This window comes from Bos indicus, chromosome 12 (genome assembly GCF_029378745.1).
Source record: "Bos indicus isolate NIAB-ARS_2022 breed Sahiwal x Tharparkar chromosome 12, NIAB-ARS_B.indTharparkar_mat_pri_1.0, whole genome shotgun sequence".
Taxonomy (NCBI): Eukaryota; Metazoa; Chordata; class Mammalia; order Artiodactyla; family Bovidae; genus Bos; species Bos indicus.
In genome coordinates, this window is record NC_091771.1 from 87,426,271 (window position 1) to 87,452,896 (window position 26,626).

The 26,626-nt window shown below is 48.0% G+C and overlaps 1 long non-coding RNA gene across 1 annotated transcript; it reads right to left on the reverse strand.

Annotated features, from left to right (window-relative positions):
* Positions 1–203: 203 nt before the first annotated feature.
* LOC139186250 (uncharacterized) lies at positions 204–24,868 on the reverse strand. Its single transcript, XR_011569816.1, has 2 exons — positions 24,595–24,868; positions 204–2,498 (listed from the first exon to the last, which is right to left on the reverse strand). It is a non-coding gene; the product is annotated as an uncharacterized lncRNA (long non-coding RNA).
* Positions 24,869–26,626: the final 1,758 nt, after the last annotated feature.

Consider the following 26,626-nt stretch of genomic DNA (forward strand, 5'->3'; position numbering starts at 1 on the left):
CACCGGGAAAGCCCCTTCTCGCCTGATGCTTGTACCTCAGTCCCATTTCCCACTCAGCTGTCATTGTCCCGACAAGAGCACCGTAAGCTGGGCCATGGGAGCAAGTGGAGATGGCATCTCAGTTAAGGCAACGCCACGCTCTTGATGCTGAGTCTGACCTCTGTACCTAGGACAGAATAAATTCTCAGAGGCTGAACTCTGGGTGAACTAGAAAAGAATAGCTTTATTGCTTTGCCAGTCAAAGGGGTTTGCCCCAGCGGGCTAATGCCTTCAAAACTCTGACCCCATCTGGAGGGGGTAGTGAATAATTGTATGGTATTGGTTAAAAGAGGGCGTGATCAGCTCGTGGACACTCTTCTGATGGCTTGGCAGTGAGGGAGTGGAGTCAGCATCATCAACTTTCTGGTTCCGAGCCGTCCAGGGCCTCCGTGTTTGTGGGCAGAAAGCAGCTAACTTCTGTGTAGTGAGGGTTTCAGTATCTGCAGAAAGCTCCAAGATATCTTCCTGTGTATCCCTTGAGGGGAACCAGGGCCCGGCTCCAAGGCTGCCCTACTGTTTCTTGACTGCTCTTTCCTGGTTTCGGCACCCCCTCCCTTCCCTGATTGGCAGCTGTTTGAACCTTCCTGTTGGAACTCAGAGAAGGTCATGGAGCCTGAATGAAGCCTAATTCCTGTAATCAAGAAACGGGGGACACAGACGTCTTTTGTGCCCAGGAGCCCCACAGAGTCCTGCTCCATCTCACTCTCATCTCCTCAGATGCCCCTCATATCCTTCATGTCCAGCTTTATCCATATTCCTCTTCGATCAAAACCCTTTGTAGGACACGTGAAACAAACTTCTTCCCTCCAAGGCAGGGCTCTCTCATCAGCTGGTGAAAATGTGGCACCCAGTGGCTCACGGGACCTTCCTAGTGCTGTTTCCCCCGAAGCAAAGGTTCAGGATGGCCTAGTTCAGTGTTAGTGGCAACTTCACAGAGAGAACCGCCGGGTGGACTCACAAAGCGCCAGGGTCCTGTTTGCGGCCAGGCCGGTAGGAGCAACAGTGTGGCCGGAAGGGCATTGGGTGCCGGCTGCGGGGGGTCCTGTGCGGGGCAGGGAAGGGCAGGCACGGAGCGTCTCCCTTTCTGGGTTCCTGGGCTCCGGCTGCACTGGTTTCAGGGAGCTCCCCCTACATCAGCTGGAAACCCGCCGGAAACCAAGGCAGCTGAGTTCTGCTTCCCGTTCCTCACACGCACATTTCTGTGGACTGAAATGACCCCAAAGTCACAATAAGGCTTTCGAGCTGAACCCTCTATGCAACAGTAAACATCCATCAGATAATGACAGTCATTCTCTTCCTTGCAAACGAAATGGAAGGAAAAATTAGCAGATAAGGTTTCAGATCCTGATCCATGACCTCAGAACATAGATGTACTTACTTAAAATGTCCCCCTTTGCCTTCCACTAAGGAAGCATCTTCTCCCTTTCATTCTTGACTTTGGTCAAAGAACTGAAATGGTGAGAAAAAAAAATGATGAAAATCCTGTTCATTTATGATTCGGGGTCCTGTGTTACCAGAGCTGATGGATAGCCTACCAATTAGATAGTTTTACAAGAACTGCGAACTTAACTCCACAAAGCTCTCTTCATTTAGGAAAACTCACACTTGGCGCTGCTCTCCCGATCCGCCCCACCCTCCCCTTCCCCTCTGTGTCACACATCCGCTCTCTGTGTCTGCATCTCCATTCCTGCTCCGTGTGTGGGTTCATCTTTATCATTTTTCTAGATTCCAAGTATATGCGCTAATGTACAATATTTGTTTTTCTCTTTCTGGCTTACTTCATTCCGCACTTCGTATTACAGGTCAACGCAAAGCAGAAAAGACCCAGAAAACCTCACATGCTTCTTGATGTATGTACCGCGGTGATAAAGGAAGTAACGACTACTCCCATCTCTAGAATGGCCACTCTGCCAGCTGCTCTGGGGAGTGCGCTTGCGATCTGGCAAGGTGACCACGGCCACCCTGCCCCTCAGAAGGAAACCAGGGATCGCCCCTGCACCGCCCCGCTCAGGGCAGCAGAGCCCTGAAGCGACACAGAGGCAAAGCTGGAGCTACATTCAGGTCTGTGCAGCTTCAGAGTGCACTGTTTCCACTCTGCTGTGCTAATTCGTGCAGGTGGATGGGAGGCAACCTTGGCTTCCCATCCTCCACACAGACGTCACATCCACACAGCCCATGATGCCCAGAGGACAGGTGCAGAGCAAACTCACCGCTGCCGGTCCCCAGAGACACCAGCCCTCCCGTTTCCAGCCGCACTCCCTGTTTCACCCTCGAGCAGGAGACCCCCGTTTGCAAGCCCTGGAAGGCCCCCATGCCCGCCTCCCCTGTGTATACTCACACAGGTCTACACTCGGCCCTTCTCCGGGGGCATGACCTTCACCTGCACAAGGTCATTGCTCTCATGGGTGGGAAAGTGTGAGTCGGGAACATTAGGCTTCATGATCTTGAGCTTGTAGTAGCTGAAATGTAATAAACTGGGGTAAGTCTGTCTTGTTTTTGAGAATAAATATGTTGCACTTTATCCATGGCTTGCACCACGGGCAGAGCATAGGCGGTAGAGCGCCAGCAGCTGGAAAGGTTTGACCCCACAAATGCAGCGTGTTTGATCCAGAGCCTTCTGTATAAATATGCAACGTGTTTATGTGGCCCATCGGTTGCTGTTAGGGCACCAATAAACCCCCACAGGTGGCAGAGTTGGGGACACAGCCACACTGGTGTCCGTAAACGAGGCATTTATTCAGGGCATCGCTCCAGTCTGCTGCTTCGGGAACCTCTTCTCCGTCTTCTATTCATGAAGTGAACACGTGTTTCTGATCAATATGTAGAGATCAATTGAATGACATCATTACACGAAAAAAAGCAAATGAGATCCAATGCAAATATGTCGATTCTAGTTATAAGCCTACTCTGTGATTCCCACAATTGCTTGTCCCCAAATGTAAAAACAACGTGATTAAACATCCTTTTAACTTCTGTTTGCCAGCAAACACCAGGTCCGGAGTGTGCTCCACCCACTCCCTAGATGCAGAAAAGACCTGGTCTTTTTGTAAGAGTGGAGCCTCCTTCCATCCAATCCCACTGACCAAAGAGCTGCCTTTGCCAGCAGGGTGAGGTAACGTCCCCCAGGCCCCCAGTGTCTAAGAATCTCTGCGGAGTTTCCGAAGAGCCAACCTGTTCTCTCCATCTTTCAACAAAATGCAGTCAAAAAGCAACCGTGTCCTTAGTTTTCTAGAATTTCTCTGACTGAAATTTGATTTTTAGCCTCTAAACTTGCCGACAAAGGTCCGTCTAGTCAAAGCTGTGGTTTTTCCAGTAGTCATGTATGGATATGATAGCTGGACCATAAGAAGGCTAAACGCCGAATAACTGATGCATTCAAATTGTGGTAAGGATGTGAGAGCTGGACCCTAAAGAAGGCTGAGCACCAAAGAATTGATGCTTTTAAACTGTGGTGTTGGAGAAGACTCTTGAGAGTCCCTTGGAATGCAAGGAGATCCAACCAGTCCATCCTAGAGACCAGTCCTGGGTGTTCATTGGAAGGACTGATGCTGAAGCTGAAGTGCCAATACTTTGGCCACCTGATGCGAAGAGCTGACTCATTGGAAGACTCTGATGCTGGGAAAGATTGAGGGCAGGAGGAGATGGGGGTGACAGAGGATGAGATGGTTGGATGGCATCACCGACTCAATGGACATGAGTTTTAGCAAAATCCAGGAGATAGTGAAAGGCAAGGAAGCCTGGCACGCTACAACCTGTGGGGTCATGAAGAATCAGACATAACTTAGCAAGTAAACAACAAAATTTGACATTTCAAAACCTTGCTTGCTATACAGCTCAATCCTCTGTTCCTAACCATCCACACCAATTTCTACTGCCCTCAGCAGGAAAGAGCTCATTTACACGGAAGGTACTCCAGGATCTTAACATGAAGACAGCAACTGCTCCCCACTTCCCGCTCAAGCCAAACACTTTGGGTGCTTCCACCCCAGTTCTTTCCTCTTATTTCCCCTTCTTATCCCAACTGCAACTGTCTAATCATCTGTCAGAGGAAGAGAGGATACGCATGCCTGGAGCACCCTCGGCCCAGGGGCCATCCTCCCTGTACTGTGACTCTGTCGCCTTTCCAGCGTGAACTGAGGGCCACCTGTGCTCCATGGGGCCTCAAAGAGTCGAACATGGCTGAGCGACTGAACAACCCGTATTCCATGCACAATGATCCATTCTGGCTCAGTGACCATGTAAATTACAGCATTTGGATGTGTTCCCAAATAACTGTGAGATGGAGAAAGAGAAAAACTGTGGCTGCAAATTTAGTAGGTGCACTAGGAAAAGCTACAATGATAAACCTTGGTTTTCTCTAGGCAGATAAAAGGTGGTAGTCATCTGCAGCCCCAGTAAGTCAGAAAGGCTTGAGAGATCCCACAGGAAATGAAGGGCAAGGTGAACTCCTATCAAAACCAAATTTTCAATTCCAGGGAACTTGAGGACTTTTAAGATAAAAATTACAGTTGGACCCTCGCACTTCAATTCACACATTTCTTTGTTTTAACTTTTTCATCTGTGAAGTACAGTACCATCTTCCTACTTAATGACGTTATAAAATAACCGGTGAGACATGATAAATCTGAATTATTTGTGCACACCCTGAATCTCCAGTAAATAATGGAGGAAGGAGAGGGGGAAATCAGAAAGCATCCGTGGATAATAGAAGCAGGAGCCATAATCACCAGGTGTTTGTAGGGAACTAATCATTCCATAGACAACTTGATTGCTTTTGTGATGGAATTACAAGATTTACAGATGAAAGCAATGCAGCTGATGTATGTCTAGAATGACGACTGCAATATAATACACTTGATACAGTGTAGCACAAAATCCCGCTTGCAAAATACATCTGTGTAGGTTGGGACTGTCACAGAACAGAAAGCCAAGGAGAGGCCGCCAAGAAATGAGTAAGAACAGATAGAACTGCTTCTTTGGAGCCTCCTGTAACCCTGACTGACAACAAAGATGACCTTGGATTTGATGCTCAAAAATCTGTTTAAAAACCAACAGTCAAAGGATAGTCAAACATGTCACCCTTGCTGAATATTTGGAACTACAGAAATGGTACCAAAAAAATGGTAAAACCATGGATCACAGACCACAGATTCTTGAGCAAAAACTAAAAGTTTTATCAACTCTGGCAAAACACATATTTTTTGTTTTCCATATCTCTCATGCATGTGCTCAATCACTAAGTCGTGCCCAACTCTTTGCGCCCCAATGGACTGTAGCCCTCCAGGCTCCTCTGTCCATGGGACTTCCCAGGCAAGAATACTGGAGTGGATTGCATTTCCCCCTCTAGGGCAATCTTCCCGACTCAGAGATCCAGCCCACGTCTCCCTCGTCTCCTGCATTGGCAGGCGGATTCTTTACCACCTGAGCCATGGGGGAAGCCCAGTATCTCTCATGAGCTACTAGTAAAACTGGAAAAGTAGCTCTAATCATCATGTAGCATTTATGGAGTGCCTGTTGTATGCCAGATAATGACTTAAGCATCTCTCACGGGGCTCCCCTTGTCACTTACCAGTGAAGAATCTGCCTGCAATACAGGAGCCATAGGAGACTCTGGTTTGAACCCTGGGTCAGGAAGGTCCCCTGGAGGAGGGTATAGCAGCCCACTCCAATATTCTTGCCCAGAGAATCCCATGGACAGGGGAGCCTGGTGGGCTACAGGCCATGGGGTGGCACAAAGTCGGACATGACTGAAGCGCCTTAGCACGCTGCAGGCATGCGCCTCCTGTGACTGAGACCCACAAGGCGGATCCTGCTTCCACATGCAGTGTGAACACTGCTGGCGTCCTGCCCTGGCCTCCTCCACTGCTGAGCATCAAGGCTTCCAGTTGCCAGGATACCCCTTCCTACTCCACTGGCCTTGACCCTGCTGGAGCCTCTGTTCCCGGGAGGTTATTCCTCCCCAGCTCTGTCTCCTGCAAAGACAACCTGCACCCAGCTAACACAGGGACACCCAGGCTGGTTCCGGGGTCCTTGTCTCAAAGGGGTCCAGCCTTGCACACCACCTCTCTCTGCAGAGCTCCCCATGGAATCAGAGGGAGTGCAGACTCTAGCTGAGACGACATCATCGCCCCAGCCTGTCCGGCTTCTTCCCTGCTTCCTTTTCTCCTGAGACTATCCCCTCGGGCAACCAAGTGCATCCAAATCTCTCTGCTTCTCGAGAACCAAATTCAGAGTGGAGCTGGCAGAGGCAGAAAGGGAGCCTCAGGAAGGGTCGGTAACTAGGTGCTGGGTCGTACTGTGAACTGGCAGAGCCAGAGTCTAGCCCGGGCTGCCCTCTAGGACCCGCATGCCCAGAGGGAACAAGGCCGTCCGACAGGGTGGGCAGGGACAAGAAGGGTGCTGACCATGTCTGAGCCCTGCTCCACCGCCCTGGGCCCTACCGCCTTCGCCCTTCAGGCAGGTTCGTCGCTGAGGCTGAGGCCGTAGATTGCCGTTTGACCACGGCTGGGCCCGAGGAGTTTCTGTCCCTTGCAACCACGAATCTGGAGGCAGCATCCCTGACGTGAGTAGGGAGGCCAGGGGTGAAGCATTAGCTTGTTTCCGAGACAAGGTAACAAGCTTGTTCTCAGACACATTTAGGTGGAGGTGCCCAAGGAGAGAAGAGATGTCCACAAAAACGCTTTCCTAAGAGAAGAATCGACGATGTGGACGAGACAGAGCGGGACCCGACAGGGACGAGAACCCCACGGCCCGGCAGAAAATTGAGAACCTTGAAGACAGAGGAAAACAGTCAAAGGAGACCAAATACTAAGAATGCACTCATTAACCATAGTCAAGGACCTTCAGTTCTTTCTCCAGGACTATAGATGATATTCTGAGCCACATCGTGTGAGCTGTCTTATAGATACTGAAACCCCAGGTGGACGGGATAACTACGTGATGACCAGACCGTACCCAGGACACGAGCTGCCACACTCTGAGAACTGGCCATAAAGAAATGGGGGGAAATGGGCCCTGGAACTGAAGATTAGCTGTACCTAAAGCAACCAGCACGAGCTGATCAGACCATCGAGGACCAACCTGAAGGCGACTGTCAGAGATGACTGTGCTGTTTCTGGATGTAGATCCCCCCTCTCCCGCACTCCGTCTAAGCTCCTGCCCCACTAGTTGGGGGCTGGTAGGGGGAGTCAGGCTTCAGACAGATGTCTGCCCCCCTCCCTCCCTAGTTCCCAGCGTCTGAAATACAGCAGACTGTCCTTTCCACCATCCTGGCCTGTTTAGCGGCTTTTGGGCAGCAAGAAGCCAGACCCTACCACACCTCTTTCACTAACAGAAAAAGGAAATAAATCCTGAACTGGGTACTGATGATTTGCACCAAAATAAAGATACGGAAGGGGATGCACGTGTGTGCTCAGACATGTCTGACTCTGTGCGACCCCATGGACTATAGCCCGCCAGGCTCCTCTGTCCATGGGATTCTCCGGGCAAGGATACTGGAGAGGTTGCCGTGCCCTCCTCCAGGGGAATCTTCCCGACCCAGGGATTACACCCGAGTCTTCTGAATCTCCTGCGTTGGCAGGCAGAGTCCCTACCACGGCACCACCTGGGAAGCCCACAGAGGGGACATTCCTGGACAGTTTTCAGGCGCGGAGAGTAGGCAGGGCTGTCAGATTCTACAAATAAAAATGGAGATGGCGCCTAGCTTCAAGTGTTCTTCAAGACACTCTGTGCACGGAATCTGTGGAGCTGCTAAAGGAGCAAGAAAAAGAGCCATGGGATCTAGAGGCGACTTTGCTGAATGTGCCGATCGGTGATCAGAGAATTCCTTCAACACCTTTACACCATGAAACCTCTGCACCTGGTGTTACGTCTCTGGATTTAGTGTGCCAGCATCTCCAGTGTATCCTGGTTCATAGTTGACGGGGACTGGAATAGAAATTTGGACCCTACTGTTGTGTGAAAATTGTGTAAATCTTAATTGTGTCGAATTGGTTCATAATGTCTTTCGGGTCTACTGTATTCTACTTCTCTCTACACGCATTCTATTAATTTTGGAGAATTTGATATTGAAATTCCAACTAAAAATCTTAATTTATCTACTTAAAACAAGCAATTGTAGTATATAGTGGAACTATACCTAATTTTGTTCTGTATTTTCTATGTCTCCTATAAATATGTTATCATATTTTCATAACTTAAAAAATAAGAAAGAAAGAGACAGACAAGGAGAAAAGAAAAAAAAAATATTTTAACGATTCCCCTGATAAAATATTCAGATCCTTCCATTTATATAGGTTTCTATTGATGTTTCTTGGTAAAAAATGTTTATTATTTTCTACATCGTTTCAGTTCAGTTCAGTTCAGCACCTCAGTCATGTCCTACTCCTTGTGACCCCATGAATCGCAGCACACCAGGCCTCCCTGTCCATCACCAACTCCTGGAGTTCACTCAGACTCACGTCCATCAAGTTGGTGATGCCATCCAGCCATCTCATCCTCTGTTGTTCTCTTCTCCTCTTGCCCCCAATCCCTCCCAGCATCAGAGTCTTTTCCAATGAGTCAACTCTTCGCATGAGGTGGCCAAAGTACTGGAGTTTCAGCTTTAGCATCATTCCTTCCAAAGAAATCCCAGGGCTGATCACCTTCAGAATGGACTGGTTGGATCTCCTTGCAGTCCAAGGGACTCTCAAGAGTCTTCTCCAACCCCACAGTTCAAAAGCATCAGTTCTTCAGCGCTCAGCTTTACAGTTGCACAAATTTTGTACAAAAGTACTTTACATTTTATGCTCTTCTAAATGAGCATAAAATACCTTCCTCCTCTTTTCTAAACAATGACCCCCCTCATCCAGAATCTTCTCAGTCTCTGCTTTGCCCACACTGAACAGAAGCCCTCATTCTTGACTCTGCCAAATTTCTCAACGATCGCTGCTTATTCATATCCAGATCTGGGTAAACTTCTCGAACTATTCATACTTACAGACGCCCTGGCTGGCGGCGTCTGCTCCATCTCCACCAGGACGGGTGCACTGCACCAGTGAACGTGCGTGAACTCCTCTCTCCCAGTCCGGGCTATTCCCCGCTCACCATGACTTCTTAAGAGCGTGTGACATGACTGGTCTATTTCTTCTGAAATCTGGGGCTGCCTGACTTCTGTGACCCTGAGTTACTTTGGCTCAACCGCGACCTCTTTGGCTCTCACTTCTCTATCTCTTTATTGACTTTTCTTCCTCTTCCCCCCTCAAACTTCTTCTTAAACATGAACATTTCCCTGAGCTAATTCCTGCATCTCTTACCAGTTTGTTCCTTTTTTTTTTCCCCCTTCACTAACAAATTCACCCAGTAGCACCATTTCCCCCTCTAAGACACTGAGGAAGAGTTCCATTTTTACTTGAGCATTTAAATTCAACCCACCCAGCCCGGGGTGGGGATGGTAAATGTCCCTCCTGTTTCCTCATTTCTGTTAATGGCACCTGCCTCCTCTCCATCGTCCACACCAGAAGCTCTTCAGTCGCCTTGGACTCCGTCCTGTTTGTTCCTTCGGGCCGAGGAGTCGCCGTGTCTGGTCCATTTTTTTCCTATTTATCTATCTCAGTGAAGGACAGGGGAGCCTGGCATGCTGTGGTCCAAAGGGTCACAGAGTCGGACACAACTGAGCAACTGAACAGAAACAACAAATCTCATATCTATCCCTTCCTTTCCCGTCTAGTACCACTTGAAAATGGCAACCCACGCCCGTATTCTTGCCTAGAGAATCCTGCAGACAGAGGAGCCTGGTGGGCTACAGTCCTTAGGGTCTCAAAGAGTCAGACCCGACAGAGGCTAAGAACACCTATCACTTCCAGAACCCAGATATCTCCACCGCATGGACACTGAGCCTCTTTCACTAGCTTTCTTCCTAACACTCTTTGTTCTTTTAATGCATTTCACACAAGAGCAGGTTTAATACCCTAGTGCATTGCTTTCTAGATCATGTTCCTTGCCCCTGCCTGGTTAGCTAGGAGGTAGACTGGGTATGGAAAAGCTGAGCTGAGATTCCTGGTGAAGACAGAGTATCCACCAGGTCTGAGCATCCAGCCTGCCAGCTCGGGAGGGGTGATGGAGACTGGACTTTTCTAGCGCTTGGAAATGTGAGTCCGCAATTCGGAAGCAACCAGAAGACTATCTGAAGGCAGGCCAAGAGTACGTGGAGGGTGCAAGCCATTCCCTCTGACGCCCAGCCCTGCCCACGACGGTGAGAGGGCATGGACGCAGTCAGCACCCCCTAGAAACCGGTGGGTTCCTGCAGGGGGCTGGCGAGCTGCTGGGAGATATGGCTGCAGACACTCAATGTTGATTCAGGAACAGATCGGGGCTGGTTGGCAGAGAGCCGACACTCTGCAGAGGCTGTGCTACGTGAGGGGTAGCCTGGAAACAGTACAATACACTTCAGGGAGTGTTTGCCAAGCTCAGAACAGGAATGAGAACAAAGCTGGATGGTGAGCGGGCGAACTGCTGAATGAGGACTTCATCCACGCCCCCAGCCCGACCCCAGCGGGGGAAGGTGGACCGGGGGACCTGTCATTCAACACCTGTCCCTATTTACAAAGAAGCGGGAAGCCAGGACCGGTCAGAAACCTACAGCCCCTAACCTTCCCTACAGGGTATCGTCCGAATTCCTTAGCCTTTCAAAAGCAATCCCCCCAGAACTGAGATGCATTTACCTTTTTCATCTGGATTCCAGCTTTTCCCTTTACTTCTTCCCTATTTTAGTCAACCCCTTAAACCGTCGAATATATATTTGAACTTTTCCGTAATGCTTAACTGTCTCTGATCCATCCCGACATTATCTGCCCTTTAAAAACAAGGTCTACACACCCTTTCCCAGAAGAGATCTTTCTTGATCAAACTTCGCCCATTGTATCTCCCTTACCTGGGCTCCCAACGCACCTGTTTTCTAGCTTCTTTCTCAGTTCACCACGTGTGTATCACATCGAGGGGATCATCCATCTGTGCTGATTATGGCAGGATTCCCCAACCAGAATGCGAGGTCCTTGAGATCAGGAAACCTCCCGTGTTTGCCTTGGTGCCTCCTACAGTTCTTACAATGAGGTTGCTTACCTAAATAGGTAATTGTTAAATATTTCATGGTCACCATCTCCTTTAAAATGCTTAGGCCCAAGAAGGAAGATTTTTTTTTTCTCTGCCTTCCTGTTTTCGCCGTACATTTTGTGAGTTCCTCTCATTTACATTCCTCTTCCGATAAAAGCGCTTGCCATAGTAACAGTCTTGCCTGGTGATGCTCAATCTCTGGTAATAAGCAGGATGGATGCAGATGTCTTGGTGGAAGTGAAAATGCATATACTGACAATCAAAAATCCAATATGTTGGGGAAATACACCAAATGATTATTTTTCTTTAGTTTTTTTTTTTTTCCCCCCTCTGAGTCTTTATTTAAAGGTCTTCCCCAAAAGATAAATATTGTCCCTCATTGACTGTATATTTCTAATTTGTTAGAAGCTTTAGGGTTTTGCTTTCTGAGTTTGTTTGCTTTTTCACACAAACCCAAGAGCTTTGAACAAGGGAATCTACCAGGTCTGCAAGAATCCCTGATAGCTGAATACAGCTTGTTTTTTTCCTTCCTTCAAGATGAGAAGCCCAGGGTGAAATGAGGCTCATCCGGAGAGAGAATTATAATCACTAGACAGACGAAGACTTTTTTTCCCCTCAGTGAAACCCTGCATGGGAGTTAGCACACCTCATCCTGTTTCTGGGCTTCCCCAGTGTCAAGTGGCAGATGCGAGTTCTATCCCTGTGTTGGGAAGACCCCCTGGAGAAGGAGACGGCAACCACTCCAGTATTCTTGCCTGGAGAATTCCACGGACAGAGGAGCCTGGCGGGCTGCGGTTCGTGGGGTTGCAAAGATCCGGACACGACTGAGCGACTAACACTTCTGCTTTCACCACTGGGGCCCTGTGGATTCCTCTGCCCGCCCCGCCCTCCACAGTGAGTGGAGGAACCTCATAGCATCACCCAGGCTTGCTTTCTCCACCTCCCCACAGCCAGGCAGACTGAGGAGCTCTCCTGATCTCCTAAGAACATCTGACCTCCAAACGCTGAGCTTCCCTGGGGCATTCATTCTAAGAGGCAGCCTGTGTTCCTTTTGGCTTTTCAAAATGAGCTGAGTTCCTTGCTGGTGGAGAAAAACAGGAACATATTGACAGATTGATTTCTTTTCATAGATTGATTCCCATTCTAACAGAAAGTCTGTGCTGTTCGGAAGAAACACAGGGTACCTATTTGCTGAATTTGACGTCTGCGTTTCCAGGGCTCTTGTCATTTTCAAGAGGGACACGCAGTCTGACTGAGGTGGAGGAGAGAGGCCCGAGTCCCACGTTTTTCTCCCAGTTCATTGCTTTTCACACAGACGGCCCCTGCCTCTTCTCACCTCTTCATATTGTGGAATTGATTTGGACTTTCTTTCTCCATTGATTGCTGCTTTTTTGTTAGTTTCCCTGCATTTGCCAGTTCAGAATCTGCCCGTGGCGAACATCATTTGTCCAAACGAGCTCCCCTTTGGGAGAAAGGAGGCCACGTCAGGTCATGCAAAAATGAGAATGTTTTTGTTGGTGTAACCGTGTCTCCCCCGCCCCCATGCAGGTACATCCACGTCAGGAACCATCATGACTAATTACAGGGTCAGCTCAAGGCGTCGAGTTGTGCAATCGGGGCCCACACACGCCAAAGCAATGTTTGTATTTGCTTGTTTTGTTCCAGAGATTTTGCTTATGTAATTGCTACCAAGCTGAACCTTCCTGAACATCGTTTACTCCACACCTTAACTCCATAAATGAGTCTGGATCAACCCTTTAGGTCAAAAGATGAGAAGATCCCTAATTTCCAGCATTTCCAGGCTGTCTGTTCTCCATGGAAAACGATTGCCTCAGAAGACAATGGTTCTGTCACAACCTCTGCTGTGACACACCAAAATACAATCCGGCGCCTGGCAACTTGCAAAATGCTTCAGCACTAAAATGCTCCCATTTTGTTTTTAAAGGAAGATTGCACAAAGACATTAAAAACAATTTTCTGATGTAGCATGTTTTGCTCAACTTCATTTGACATGGTCAATAAATTTGTGGAGAAAATCAGCGTATTAAGAACTATAAATTTTCCTTATTTCCAAGAATATTGATTGTGACAAGAGACTGGATATGTATTTGTAGGCACCAGGAAGGTTCAGGAAGGGTCCTCCTGGCAATAAGGTCCTCCATGAGGTCTGCCAGGCTGCTCTGTCTGTGGGATTCTCCAGGCAAGAATACTGGAGTGGGTTGCCATGCCCTTCTCCAGGGGATCTTCCCGACCCAGGGATCAACTCAGCTCTCCCACATTGCAGGCAGATTTTTGACCATCTGAACCACCAGGGAAGCTCTACAAAGCATGAAATGGAAAATGGCTAAAGTTAGAGTTTTTGCCACAGAAAGCAGTACAGTTTATTTGCAGCCTCTAAAGGTCCAGCGAGTGGAAGGTATCCCAGGGGAGGTGTGTCCTGACACCTCAGGGAAACAGGAGGACAGCAGGTGAGACTCTTCAAATATTCCCCCAAACAAGACTCGGGCAAATTTTCCCAAAGTTCCTAGAGATGGAGAACTATAGGAAACTAAGAAATTAGATCAACTACACATTGCATGTAAAAGGTATGGTGAGGAAAAGAAGGAGTTGCTTCCATACTCGGCTCTGAAAGCGAGCCCTGAATTCGGACGCTGGTGGGACACAGCCTGGCCATCAGGACAGGCCAGCAATAGGCAGGCCAGGGGCCTCAGAAGTGGCCGTGACCAGGAGGAGGCGGACGGGGCCCGGAGGAGGGGCTGCCCCAGGGATGCGGGGCACCGCTGTCCCACCGTGCCAGTGGAGCCCGGACAGCCTGGACTCGAGGCCCTGGTGAGCACCGTCCTCTGCAGCCAGGCCGTCTCACTTAAGCGACTTGCGGACTTACCCTAGGGGGACCTTCTCAGGGGAAAGTTCCTTCCTCTCCTAGCACTACAAGCTCTGCGCCGAACACTGTGTCACCAGGGATATCATCCCGTGTGTGTCTTCTCTGGGGTTGAGTCTGAGAAAATGGTGTTCCCCAGCCTTGCAAACCAGCTGCAGGCATACCTTCAGATGCAGGTGTTCAGTTCCAGACCACTGTAATGAAGCCAACATCCCAGTAAAACAAACACCGCGATAGAGGGAATCACACAAATGTTTTGCTTTCCTGGTGCATATAAAAGCTCCATTTACAAGGGATGGCCACCTAGGAGGTGTGCAATAGCATTATGTCTAAAAAGCATGTACATACTTTAATTAAAAAATACTTCATTGCTTAGAAATGCTAACACCATCGGAGCTTCAGCAGAGTGCAGTGCACATGCGTGCTCAGTTGCTTCGTGTCCGATTCTTTGTGACCCTGTGGACTGCAGCCCGCCAGGCTCCTCTGTCCATGGGATTCTCCAAGCAAGAATACTGGGGCGGGTTGCCATGCCCTCTTCCAGGGGATCTTCCCAACCCAGGGATCAAACCTGCATCTCCTACGTCTCCTGCATTGCGGTAGATTCTTTACTGCTGAGCCACCAGGGTAGCCTGCAAGGTGCAGTCGTAACATCAAAGGTCATTGATCACAGATTGCCAAAACAAATACAGTAATAATAATGAAAAAGTTTGAAATATCACACGAATTACCAAAAGATGATGCAGAGACACCAAGTGAGCAAATACTGTTGGACAAACGGCACTGAGAGACTTCCTAGAGGCAGGGTTGGCCCAAACCCTCAGTTTGAAGAAAGTAGGCAACATCTTTTTTTTTTTTTTTTTTTTGTCCTCATGGCAGAGCATGCAGGATCTTAGTTCCCTGCCAGGAATCAAACCTGGTCACGGGAGCAGGTCTCCCAGGAGTGTTATGTAAACCATTCAGTCTCTCGGTCCCTGGTTAGCCTGTTTCTGTGACTTTGCCTGCAGACTTCATTCTTGCTGCAATATTTCCTCTCTGCATGGGTGTCCCTCAAACATCTTCTTGTCCACCCCTGAAGGAGTTTTTAGACGTGTCCTTCCTAACCGCTCCCTGTGACCTGTTCTGGTCACAGATACGCTGCACGTGGTGGTACTGTGGTCATTTGAAGGCCCACAGACTGCGGTCATATCTCAGGGGCTTTCTGTCCATCGAGGATCAGTTTTCACCTCCTGGGAACCACATTGCCCTGTTGGAGATGCATGTTCTACCAAATTCGTGACTTCCCTGTCCCGTTTTTAAGAAGAGGTGTGTGGAGAGCGTTTGAAATTCTCGTTCCCGTTTCCAATGAGCAATTCTTAATACACAATCTTGCTGCTCTCAAAACTCTTGAGATGATCCCGCGTTTCCCTGTGAAAGGAAAGGTCAGCCTCTTCCCATGGAGACCTGAAGGGTGTGAAATTCGATGCTGGCGGCCACACCCGCCCTTGGACGTGGGTTGGGAGGGCGGAGGAGGGAAGGGCAGTGGCGTGAAGTGGGTGCCAGGTGACAAGCAGTGTCAGGCATGCTCCATCGTAAGCAGGAAAGGAAAGGCACTGTTCACAGGCAGATAAAGGAATGTCTGCCTATCTCAGGGGTTCTGATGGTGGTGTTGCAAATAAATGACGTACTACTTTTTCAAAAACTCTACTGAAGTGCAGGTGATTTATAATGTTGTATTAATTCCCGCTGCATAATGAAGTCACTCAGTTATATATTCCTTTTAAAAATATTTTTTCCATATGGTTTATATAGGATGGCTTCCCTGGTGGCTCAGATGGTAAAGTATCTGCCTGCAATGCAGGAGACCTGGATTCGATCCGATCCCTGGGTCGGGAAGATCCCCTGGAGAAGGAAATGGCAACGCACTCCTGTACTGTTGCCTGGAAAATTCCGTGGACGGAGTTGACCGGTAGGCTACAGTCCATGGGGTCGCAGAGTCGCACACGACTGGGCAGCTTCCCTTATACAGGACACTGAATATAATTCCCTGTGCTCTACAGAGGGACCTTCTTTATCCCTTCTACATGCAAAACCTTACATCTGCGGAACCCCAACCTCCCCCTCCACGCCTCCCCCAAAACCCTCCCCTTTGGCAACCATCAGTCTGTTCTCTACGTCTGTGATTCCGTTTACAGAATTTAACATAAAAACAGACCTCCAGCATCTCAGCACCGCTCAGTGTGGGAACTCTCCCACCTTCTGCAGGGGAAGCGGCCCCACGTCGCTGTTTCCGTGGAGAGGTCAGCCCCGCCGGGCACAGAGCGTTTTCCCAGGGACCCACAGTCTAGCTTAGGCGGGTGCCCCTGAGGCCATTTGGCACGTGTGTTTGGGCGTTGGCCAGACGTCCATCCAGCAGATGGCTGGAGCCATCAGCACATGTCCGGAAGCCAGTGCATACACTACCTCGGAGCATTAAGCCAAACCCTCCGCCTCTTGCAGTTTGCAGATGCGGCTCTGACAGCATCCCTTCCTCCTTCCAGGAGGAGTGAGAGGTTGTGCCATCCTGCCCAGCGCCCCTAGTGCTGCCTGAGCCACATGAAGGGTCAGAGCGAGGGGCTCCGGGGCTCTTACAAAGTGCTAGAAGGAGAGGCTGGGGAGGGCACATCCTTGGAGCACTCTTCCCAGCAGGTGAGTGCCATCTGATGCTCCTGGGATCCCCAGCATGCTCCCTACAGGTCAGACCCAGGGCTCTGCAGGGTGGATCCTCCGGCAGACATGTTGCATTGGGGAAAGTGAGGGTGGGGGATGGCTTCTGCATTCCCCATCCTCTCCCACCATAAAGATGCAAACTGATCCACAAGGCAGAGTCACTTCTCACCTGGCCTTGTTCCTTCAGATTCTGTCTTTACACTCTGGTGAACTGATTCTGAAAGAGATGAGTGGATCCCAATGCACAGAACTTTTAAGTTTGGACTTTCCTTCCTCGGTTGACTGGAGCAAATCCAGACTGTGGCGCTGCCCCCATCCTAATGCTGGGTCAGCAGAAACAATGGCGCCCAGGGTGGCCGGCTCACAGGCAGGACCTGAGGTCCAGGCTTGGCGATCAGCTGCAAGACCACCACACTGATTTGTCTTTCTACTTCTGGGCCACGTTCAGAGCAGTGCGTGGGGAAGCCGCCCAACGGGATGCTGGCTGCAGAAATGAGTGAATGCAACTCTCAAAACCGCCTTCCATTTCTCCCGAGTTCCTACTTTTTATACAAGAAGTAGAAGCAGCTACAATGGCTAAGAGTGAGAGCTGGGTGCTATGAGACAGACTCTTCCTGGATTCTCTTGGCAGGCCAGTGAAAAAGGTAAACATACATGATACCCCATTAACATGGAGTAATGGCAACCTTTAGAACTGACTCATTTGTTTTCTCAACAGTGTGTTCGAGGGCAGGGAGTGCAGAGATGAACCCGATGGGCAAGGTTGAGTGGAACCACTGAGGGTCTCCGGTGAGGCGGGGGTGAGGGGTTGTTGTTCTCAGCCTGGGAGGTGAGCAATCGTTGTCTCAGCTTGCAGGCTTGGCCCAGATTCTGAGATAACAGGGCAAGTCTCATTAAGCATCCTGCTACATGAATATCAAGCTCGTGTGATCTGGAGAATGTTTCAAACATAATTTATTATTGACATGAATCAAATAAAAAGCCATACATTGCACCATCCCAAATTTCACTCTTGATAGCATGAGTCAGCTAGTTTTCTCCAAGAAGGTCCAGATAGTAAATATTTCCGTTCTTCAGGCTGTGCGACCTCATTCTCAACTATTCACTTTGTTTTGTAGCAGGAAAGCGGCAGTAGACAAGGCATACACAAACGGTCAGGGCCACGTCCCAATAAAACTTTATTTACAAGCACAGGTGGGTGCCCACCACGTCCCAATAAAACTTTATTTACAAGCACAGGTGGGTGCCCGTATCAGAGCCGGGGGCCACAGTTGACTCACTCTTGGTTTATAGCGTTGAAACAAAATTGTTACAGTAAACAGAGCATGCTTCCAGGAAACGTGAGTTAGAAGAAGTTATATGGCAAGCGTGGTACGTGCTCTGCCCTTCAATCGCATCCGACTCTTTCGCGACCCCATGGACTGTAGCCCGCCAGGCTCCTCTGTCCATGGGATTTCCCAGGCAGGAACACTGGAGTGGGCTGCCGTTTCCTTCTCCAACACCTGGTATATACCTTACAAAAAGTAAGTTCAAAAATGAGATTTTAAAAGATAAGTTCTCATTCTGAGATGCAGAACATCTTTGTATCTCTTAAAAATTATAAGCAAAGCTTTGTGTAACAGTATTTTTCCAAGGACTCAATCTATATACTGCCAGGAGATTCCCAAACTGCTTGAAAAAAAAAAAAAAAGGCTAAAAATCACTGATTTAAAATAAAATACAAATTTCAAAGTGGACAATCTCCAATTTCCTAATAATGATGGTACCAGTCACTCTACCAAACTCTACTCCAGAGAAGGCCATGCTAAACCACTAGCAATGTCGTTATCTAGTCTGCCTGATTCCCCAGTCACATTCGTGGGCCCAGAAAACTCCCCAAAAGGCAGGAGAAGGAGACAGCAAGCCCTGTGCAGTCGCAGACTGAAGCTGTCCACTCCTCCTTCTGTGACAGCAACATTCACCAAGGGTTTTTAGCTCTGTCGTAAACTACAGTTTCCTTGGGGTCTCATGAAACCTCGGGGTGTTCCCGGGAGGATTAATTCCTTTTAGGGAGATCAAGCAGGAAATAAAACAAGATTACTCCCAGGTAAAGGAATGTTCTTAGAAATTCCTTTTTACTCTTGTTCGTTTCTTTTTTACTGAACATGCCAAAAACCACACCTTGTAACTCTGGGAAATTCATTTTCCACAGCTATGTAAAGGACTCTCTACACCTCAGACTGTGGCTTCTACAGATGATAGTTGAAGCATTAAAAGCTTTCAGAAACTTTTTTTAAAAATAACCAAAAACAGCACTGGGCACATGCTTCCCTGACAGAAAAAATGAAATAAAATCAAGCTCTAGGTGTATTCCCAGGAAGCTCAACATAGCTGGAGGGCTCAGGGCCTAGAAAATAAGGAATGATTTCCAAGAAATTTATATGTATTAATTAAAAATCCTATGTATTTTTACCTACATACACAAAAAGAGAGATAGTTGTAAAGAATCCACACCTGAAAATCTTTCAAAACTTTAAAAGGTTAATAAACCCAGAATAGCATCCCAGTATTTAAGAAGAAAAAAGTCAGAGTACTAATGTACCAAACGTCAGCACTTACTATAGAAGTAGAATAATTACAACGGTATAGGATTGGCAGAAGAACAGACAAAACAGATCAATGAAATAGAACAGATAACCTAGAAATAGACCCGCACAAATAAAGACAAATGATTTTTGAAAAAAGAACCAAGGTAAATCAATGGAGAAAAGACAGACTCTGCAACAAAGGAACATCCTGAAGCAACTGGACATCCACATGCAAAAAAATAAAGCCAGACACAGACCCTACAAACTTCACAAAAATTAACTCAGAATAGGTGGCAGAACTAAGCACAAAATGCAAAGCCATACACTCCCAGAAGATAGCCCAGGAGCAAATCGAAATAAGTTTGGATTTGGTGACAACATCACTAAAAACACAATCCAGGAAAGACGCAGTGCATCGGGTGGACTTCATTAAAATTAAAAACCACTGCCTGAGCTCAGGGAAAGCCAGTGTCCCAGAGGAGAGCCAGTTAGTGGGGAGGAGTTCTCTCTTATTTGGGGAGGGTCAGCCTTTCTTCTCTTCAGGTCTTCAACTGACTGGGTGAGGCCCACGCCTACACTGGGGAGAGCAATCGGCCTTACTTAGTTACCAATGCAAGTGCTAATCCCATTCAAAGCATCCTCACAGACACACCCAGGATACTGTTTGACCAACATCTGGGCCCCATGGACCAGTCAGGATGACCCAGTGAGGGAAGCTGGGGGCAGTGGTGGGAGCAAGGGGCTCATGGGGACACTCTGCACCTCTCGCTCAGTTCCTGCATGAACCTAAAAATGCTCCAAAGAATAAAATATACGTTCAAAAAAAAAGATTAACAACTCAGAATGAATAGCTCACTTTTCAAAGAAGTAATCTCCAAACATAGCTACATGAAAGGTGAATGCATCTTACAAAAATAAATTTCAGTTAAGTGGAATTGATTGACAAGATTCACCAGTTTTCAAAAGCCTCTCCCCTTCAGCCAAGCGGATATTAATACAACCCCTATTGGAAGATGATGATCATTAACTGGCAATTTAAATTTGTATAGTGACTGTTCTCTGAGTGTTACAGTAGAGGATTTCTGACTGTAGGTTAAAGTAGACAGAGATATCTTTAGTCAAGAGAATTCTGCCACCTTCAGTCTAGAAAAGAGGAGAAGGGGCTCTATGTAGCTCACTCCAGGGCATAGGAGAACTCCACATGCTTTGGTAACAATGAAAGAAGGGAGTGACTATTACACCAAGTTTGATGTTAAATCACGGCTCAATAAAATCAGAGGTTGGAAAACTATTGCCTAAGACTCAAATATGACCACCTCGTGTTTTGCAAATAAAGTTTTATTGGAACACAGCTGTGCTCACTTGTTTAATCGTTGTCTGTGGCTACTTTTGCAAAGGTGAAAGTGAAAAGTGAAGGTGAAGTTGCTCAGTCGAGTCCGACTCTTTGTGACCCCATGGACTGTAGCCTGCAGGCTTCTCCATCCATGGGATTCTCTGTACTATCTGGCCCTTTCTAGAATAATCCTTCCACCTCCCAATAAATTTTATCAGTTGTTATTTTCTTAGGGGAAGTTTGGCTTGTTTAATTTTATGAGGGAGAAGAAATGTCTCCAACCACTTCTAAATATGATATGGTATCCTGAATTAAATCCTGGAAGAGAAAAGGAACATTGGTTTGAAGAATGGTGAAATCTGAATAAAGTCTGTAGTTAAAAGCATTACAGAAATGTTAATTTCAATGCAACTTGGTTACATAAAACATTAACACTAGGAAAGTTCTCTGCGAAATGCATGCAACTTTTCTGAAAATCTAAAATTATTGCAAGATATAAATGTTATTTAGAGAAAAGTTCTCAGCAGATAGATATTTGAAATAAACATTCAGAATGTGGATGGAGTCTGTCTCAAGTCATAGCAGTGGTGTGGCTATAAGGGTCATTCATTCATTTATCCAATAAACATTTAAGGACTTGTGACAGCAACCAAAAAATCTCTTTACAGGAGTATGTATGAACATAGGCTCGCTTCCCTGATTTTGGCAATTTTATCCAAGCTGTAAAAATCTTCCTGACACAGATGACAAGTGCATTGTGAGCAGGTAAACGGAGGTTTGGATTTGCAGGTAACAACAAATTCAGATAAGCTCAAATAAAGTCTTCCATTTTTAACATTCCCAGAGGAAGTTTAAAAAAGAGAGGAAATGAATACTTCCTTAAAGTACTGAGGAGAGGAGGAGGTGAAACATCTGAGCGCCCGCTCTTCACCCAGGTTGCACATTTCCTCTCCTGGCTGCCTGCCAGGTCTGAGCACCATGGAAGCATTAGCCCCGACAGAAGCCAAAGGGCTGAGCCCAGGGGCCAGGCTGGGTCCCCAAGGCTCTGGGACAGCCGGTCTCGGGGAAGTTGTTTCCACTCCTGGAAGAAAGTTCATGCCACATGCAGATGGGGCTCTGGATGACTGGAAGCCAGACTCTTCAAAAGGCAGAAGTGGGTATGAAATCGTGTCCAGAGACCCCATGGACTGTAGCCTGCAGGCTTCTCCGTCCATGGGATGGAGCAGCGATGGTCCATCCCAGCCCTGCGGGGGTCGGACACACTGCAGAGATGTGTAAGATGCTAGCAGCTTGAGGAGACCCTGCAGTGCCCACGCAGTTTTATTTGTTATTTGATCAGTGGCACAGAGAGGGAAGGTGCCCTCACCCTTTCCTGCTCAGTGGCTGTCCACGCTCACGACCAGCGCACATCTACCAAGATGCAATGACCAGCTCTGTGGGGAAGAACTGGTTAGTCCGTCCTGTTCCACTAAAGTTCAGAGCCTAGTAGTTAAGCCCTGCCCGGTTGCAGGAAAATAAGCCTCACACATCCACCTCTGCTTGCCCAGTCTTAGGTTCATGCCCTGCACACTGAAGGGATCAGAAGAATAATTTTGAACGTGCCCTTCAACTCTGAAACGTATGACACTGTGCTGAGAGCCATGAGCTCTGACGTCCACACGCTCCCTCTGACCTGATTAGGGAGGTGTCCCCTGGAGAGAAAGTGACGGAGTTGAGGTCTGGGGACCCCACTTGGGTCACTTAGGTGCAAGAATTCTGACATTCAGAAAATACCCATTCCCAGAACCGAAGGGCCCTGTGACAGTCCGGCCCCTGGGAATCAGTGCCGTAAGTGCCCAGGCCCTGTGACAGTCCGGCCTCTGGGAATCAGTGCCGTAAGTGCCCGGGCCCTGTGACAGTCTGGCCCCTGGGAATCAGTGCTGTAAGTGCCCCGGGCCCTGTGACAGTCCGGCCTCTGGGAATCAGTGCCGTAAGTGCCCGCCGAGGCTCAGCAAAGGGCACTTGGTGATCTCAAGGAGGAAACTTGAGCCTGGGGAAACAAAAATACTGTTTGGATTGTATTTCCTGTCATAAAGTTGGAGTCATGGTTTTCGCTCCCAAGCCGGAAACGAAGTGTTTCCTTATTGCCAGAGGCCTGAGATACAGGGTTAAAGGTCCCAGCGCAGAAAGTGATTCAGTGGCGGCTGTGTCCCCAGAGAACACTGACCAATGTCTCCACAGGCGACGGGCTCGCTGCTGAGCACTTTGCAGGAACTGGCTAATTTAACTCCCACATCTGCCTGCAAGGCCGGAGACCCTGGTTCGATCCCTGGATAGGGAAGACCCCCTGGAGAAGGGCATGGCAACCCGCTCCGGTATTCTTGCCTGGAGAATCCCATGGACGGAGGAGCCTGGTGGGCTACAGTCCATGGAGTTGCAAAGAGTTGGATGCGACTGAGCGACTAACACTCTCTTTCACCTTCATCAGCTCTACAGAGAAGAGGTTGTCATGATTCCAACCGGAGGAAAGCAATTCTCAGGCTTAATAACCCAGCCCAAGTCATAAAACTAAGAAGAACTCGAACACCAGGAGTCAGAACCCGAGGTCCACAACTTTCAGCACCCTGCCTGGAGCCCCGAGACGTGGGGATGTGACCCCAGCTAAGCGACAACGTGACCTCCCCTCTCAGAAGAGCAATGACGGAGATGCAGCCAAGGTCTCCTCCCCGCAGCCTAGAAGCTGAGGCTCTGCTGCCCTCTGTCCTGGAGGAGCCCTGAAGTGTGTCCTGTAGCCACTGACCCCTCTCAACAACCAACTCTGAGCTCTGGTGTAGCCTCAGATAACTTGACCTTGTGAGCAACCCTTTACCTAAAAAGTAGGGGCTAAAAAGCTTATGCACTTTCCCAGTTTATAAGACAAGCTCACACGAGATCTGGGGATGGAGTGACATTTAGAATCAAAATGGTTCATGTTCATACAAGACAGACAAAACTACTGTTTTCTCCATGAAATTATAGTTCGATGCATCTGCTCTTTCAATGGTTCTTATTTAATTTCTCTTTCTGTGTCTCTGATGGTAACACAACATACAACTCACAAAAGAGCTTTTCCTGTTCAGGAATGTATTTTACCTTGTATGACTACATCGTCATATTTTATTTCCATCTCAAGAACCTGATACAATTAAACTTTATACAAACTTATTTATTTAAACTGATACAATTAAATTCGACCACTTCTAGTGGTCTCTCACTAAAAGTGACTCTCTGCTCAAAATATATACTGTACTTTTGTATATTCTACTGAAGTACATGCTTGGGACTCCCCTGGCCATCCGGTGGTTAAGATTCCACGCTTCCCCTGCAGGCGGCTTGGGTTCAATGCTTGGTGGAGGAACTAAGATCCCACATGCCACATGGTACAGCCAAGTAAATAAATAATAAAGTACATCTGTGTTGTCATTAAACGTAAGTGCTCTTGTGTAGAAAGTTGGGGTATTTTTATATTCTTATTTTTGAAAATGACCATAGTTTTTAATTTTAAATTAATTTAGTTTTTACTTTAAAGTTGTATGCTTTGTCTTAAACTGATTGGGCTTCCCTAGTGGCTCAGTGGTAAAGAATCCACCTGTAACGCTGGAGCCGAAGGAGACTCGGGTTCAATCCCTGGGTTGGGAAGATCCCCTGGAGGAGGCCATGGCAACCCACTCCAGTATCCTTGCCTAGAGAATCTCATGGACAGAGGAGCCTGACGGGCTACAGTCCATGGGGTTGCAAAGAGTCAGACATGACTGAAATGACTTAGCGCGAAGCATGCAGGCTTAAGCTGATTGTCTTACAATAAAGTCAAAAGCCATATTCTCCTTCTATCTGACATTTCCAACCATGGGAGCTTATCTTTAGTGATAAGACATATAAATTGATGATCTTCAGTGACTGTCACCTACAAAAAATGATTCTTTTATACAGTTTTACCAAACACAGCCAGTTGAACAAAAAGCAGAAAACTTTGCCAGCATTACCTTGAAGCGAATGAATGAGAATATCAGCGTGACATGGTCTCTGTCTCTGCAAAGTTGTTCTCTACCTGCACTGCGTAGAGAGAACACAGGGCCGCTCCATCTGACTCCCCGTGGCGTTCTCAGCACAAGGAGTTAAACCACAACTCAACTGCGTATCAGAACTGGCAGGAATTCCTTCTGTCTGAGGAAGCGATCTGATGATAGCGGTGTTGTAATACGTCTGTGGTGAGTTCACTGAAGACACGGTGTTCTGTTCTTGTCAGACCCTGCTCATCGAAACAGGACTTTTGCAATGAGGGAGAGGATGAAGGCAGTGACCTACGAAAACAGCTTGGGAGAGAGGCCAGAGGTCAACAACGTGGCCTGCAAATGTTGAGGAAGAGCAGGAGGGCACCTTGTCGAAAACATGCGGCCAGATGTGAGAGGGGAGCCAGGGCTTTCGTGTACGTGTGTGTGTGTGCGTGAGTGTGGGTGTGCACACCTGCGCTTTGGGAGAGCACACAAGCACATGTGTGAGTGTGTGGTGTGTGTGAATGTGTGTGTGTGTTTACACCACAGAAAACGCCCGTTGATTCCAACCAAACTGGCCTGAACTTGGACGCCCTGGAATCGTATCAAACGCATCCCAAGAGAGGTTGGAGAGGAAATGAACCAAAAGCTCTGTTTCCAGTTAGGATGGAATTAACTCCATAATTGAGTCTGGCAGGATGACTCTGCAAGCTAGGAATTTTGATAGATGGTGTCATGTGAGCTAAGCCAGGCTGAAGTTTCAACATAAACAACACACTTGTTCCCAGTTTCAGGGGAAGAGTTAAGTTTTAAACTGAGGATGTCTTCATTTCCCCTTTTTCTTCTCTTCCTCTTGAATTTAGCAGTAATATACCTTCATAAGACAAGTGAGGGCTTCTCTGTGGATCCTCCCAAGGTGACAATGGACACAGGAGGATGTTGCACATGAGAAGATGTTGTTCATTTGCTCAGTTGTGGATGACTCTTTGTGACCAGGTGGGCTATCGCATGACAGGCTTCCCTGTCCTTCACCATCTCCCGGAGCTCACTCAAACTCATGTCCATTGAGTCGGTGATGCCATCCAACCATCTCGTCCTCTGCCATCCCCTTCTCCTCCTGCATTCAATCCTTCCCAGCGTCAATGTCTTTCCCAATGAGTCAGCTCTTAGCATCAGGTGGCCAAAGTATTGGAGCTTCAGCATCAGTCCTTCCAATGACTATTCAGGATTGATTTCCTTTAAGATTGATTGGTTTGATCTCCCTGCTATCCAAGGGACTCTCAAGAGTCTTCTCCAGCATCACGATTGGAAAGCATCAGTTCTTTGGTGCTCAGCCTTTTTTATGCTCCAGCTCTCACACCGTACATGACCGCTGGAGAAACCACAGCTCTGACCAGAGTGAGTGGATGAGGGGAGCCCGCCCTGGAGCCAGTGCAGGGAGTCACGGCAGGGTTATCTGAGCGTCACCAGTGCCCACCCTCACCAGCCTTCCACGCAGCTCTCTCCAAGATCCACGTGCAAATTCCCTGCCTGCCTGCAGCCTGGATGCCCTTGACTCCCAGGTTGGTTCCCAAGAGGAGGTCTGGGCCATCAGGCTTATTTCTGGGAACTATCATCTCACAGTATGTGGAAGACCTGCTCGCTCACAGGAAATATTCAGGTTAAGACAGAAGTTACCCATCTTGGTTGGAATCTTGGCTGCCATCACGTAAAAGTCAGTGGGGTAAATTTTGAATTCTCCAGGCCATTTTTCTTTATAATTTGAGGGGGTGGGGGGTGGGGGTTCAAACCTAACAGTTTTGTAGAAAAAAAAAAAAAAGATGAGAAATTGAATGCAAAGCTCAGAGCAGAGCCTGGCCCTTATGAATATCCAGTGCCTTTACATGGAACTTCCAGTCCATCTGAACTTCCCAGAAGGAATCAGTGGCATGGAAGTTGCTAGAAACCTTGCAAGCTCCTTATCAGGGGAGCAGAGAGCCACTGGGGCACCAGACCGAGAACTCCTCCATGGGAGGGGGGGCTG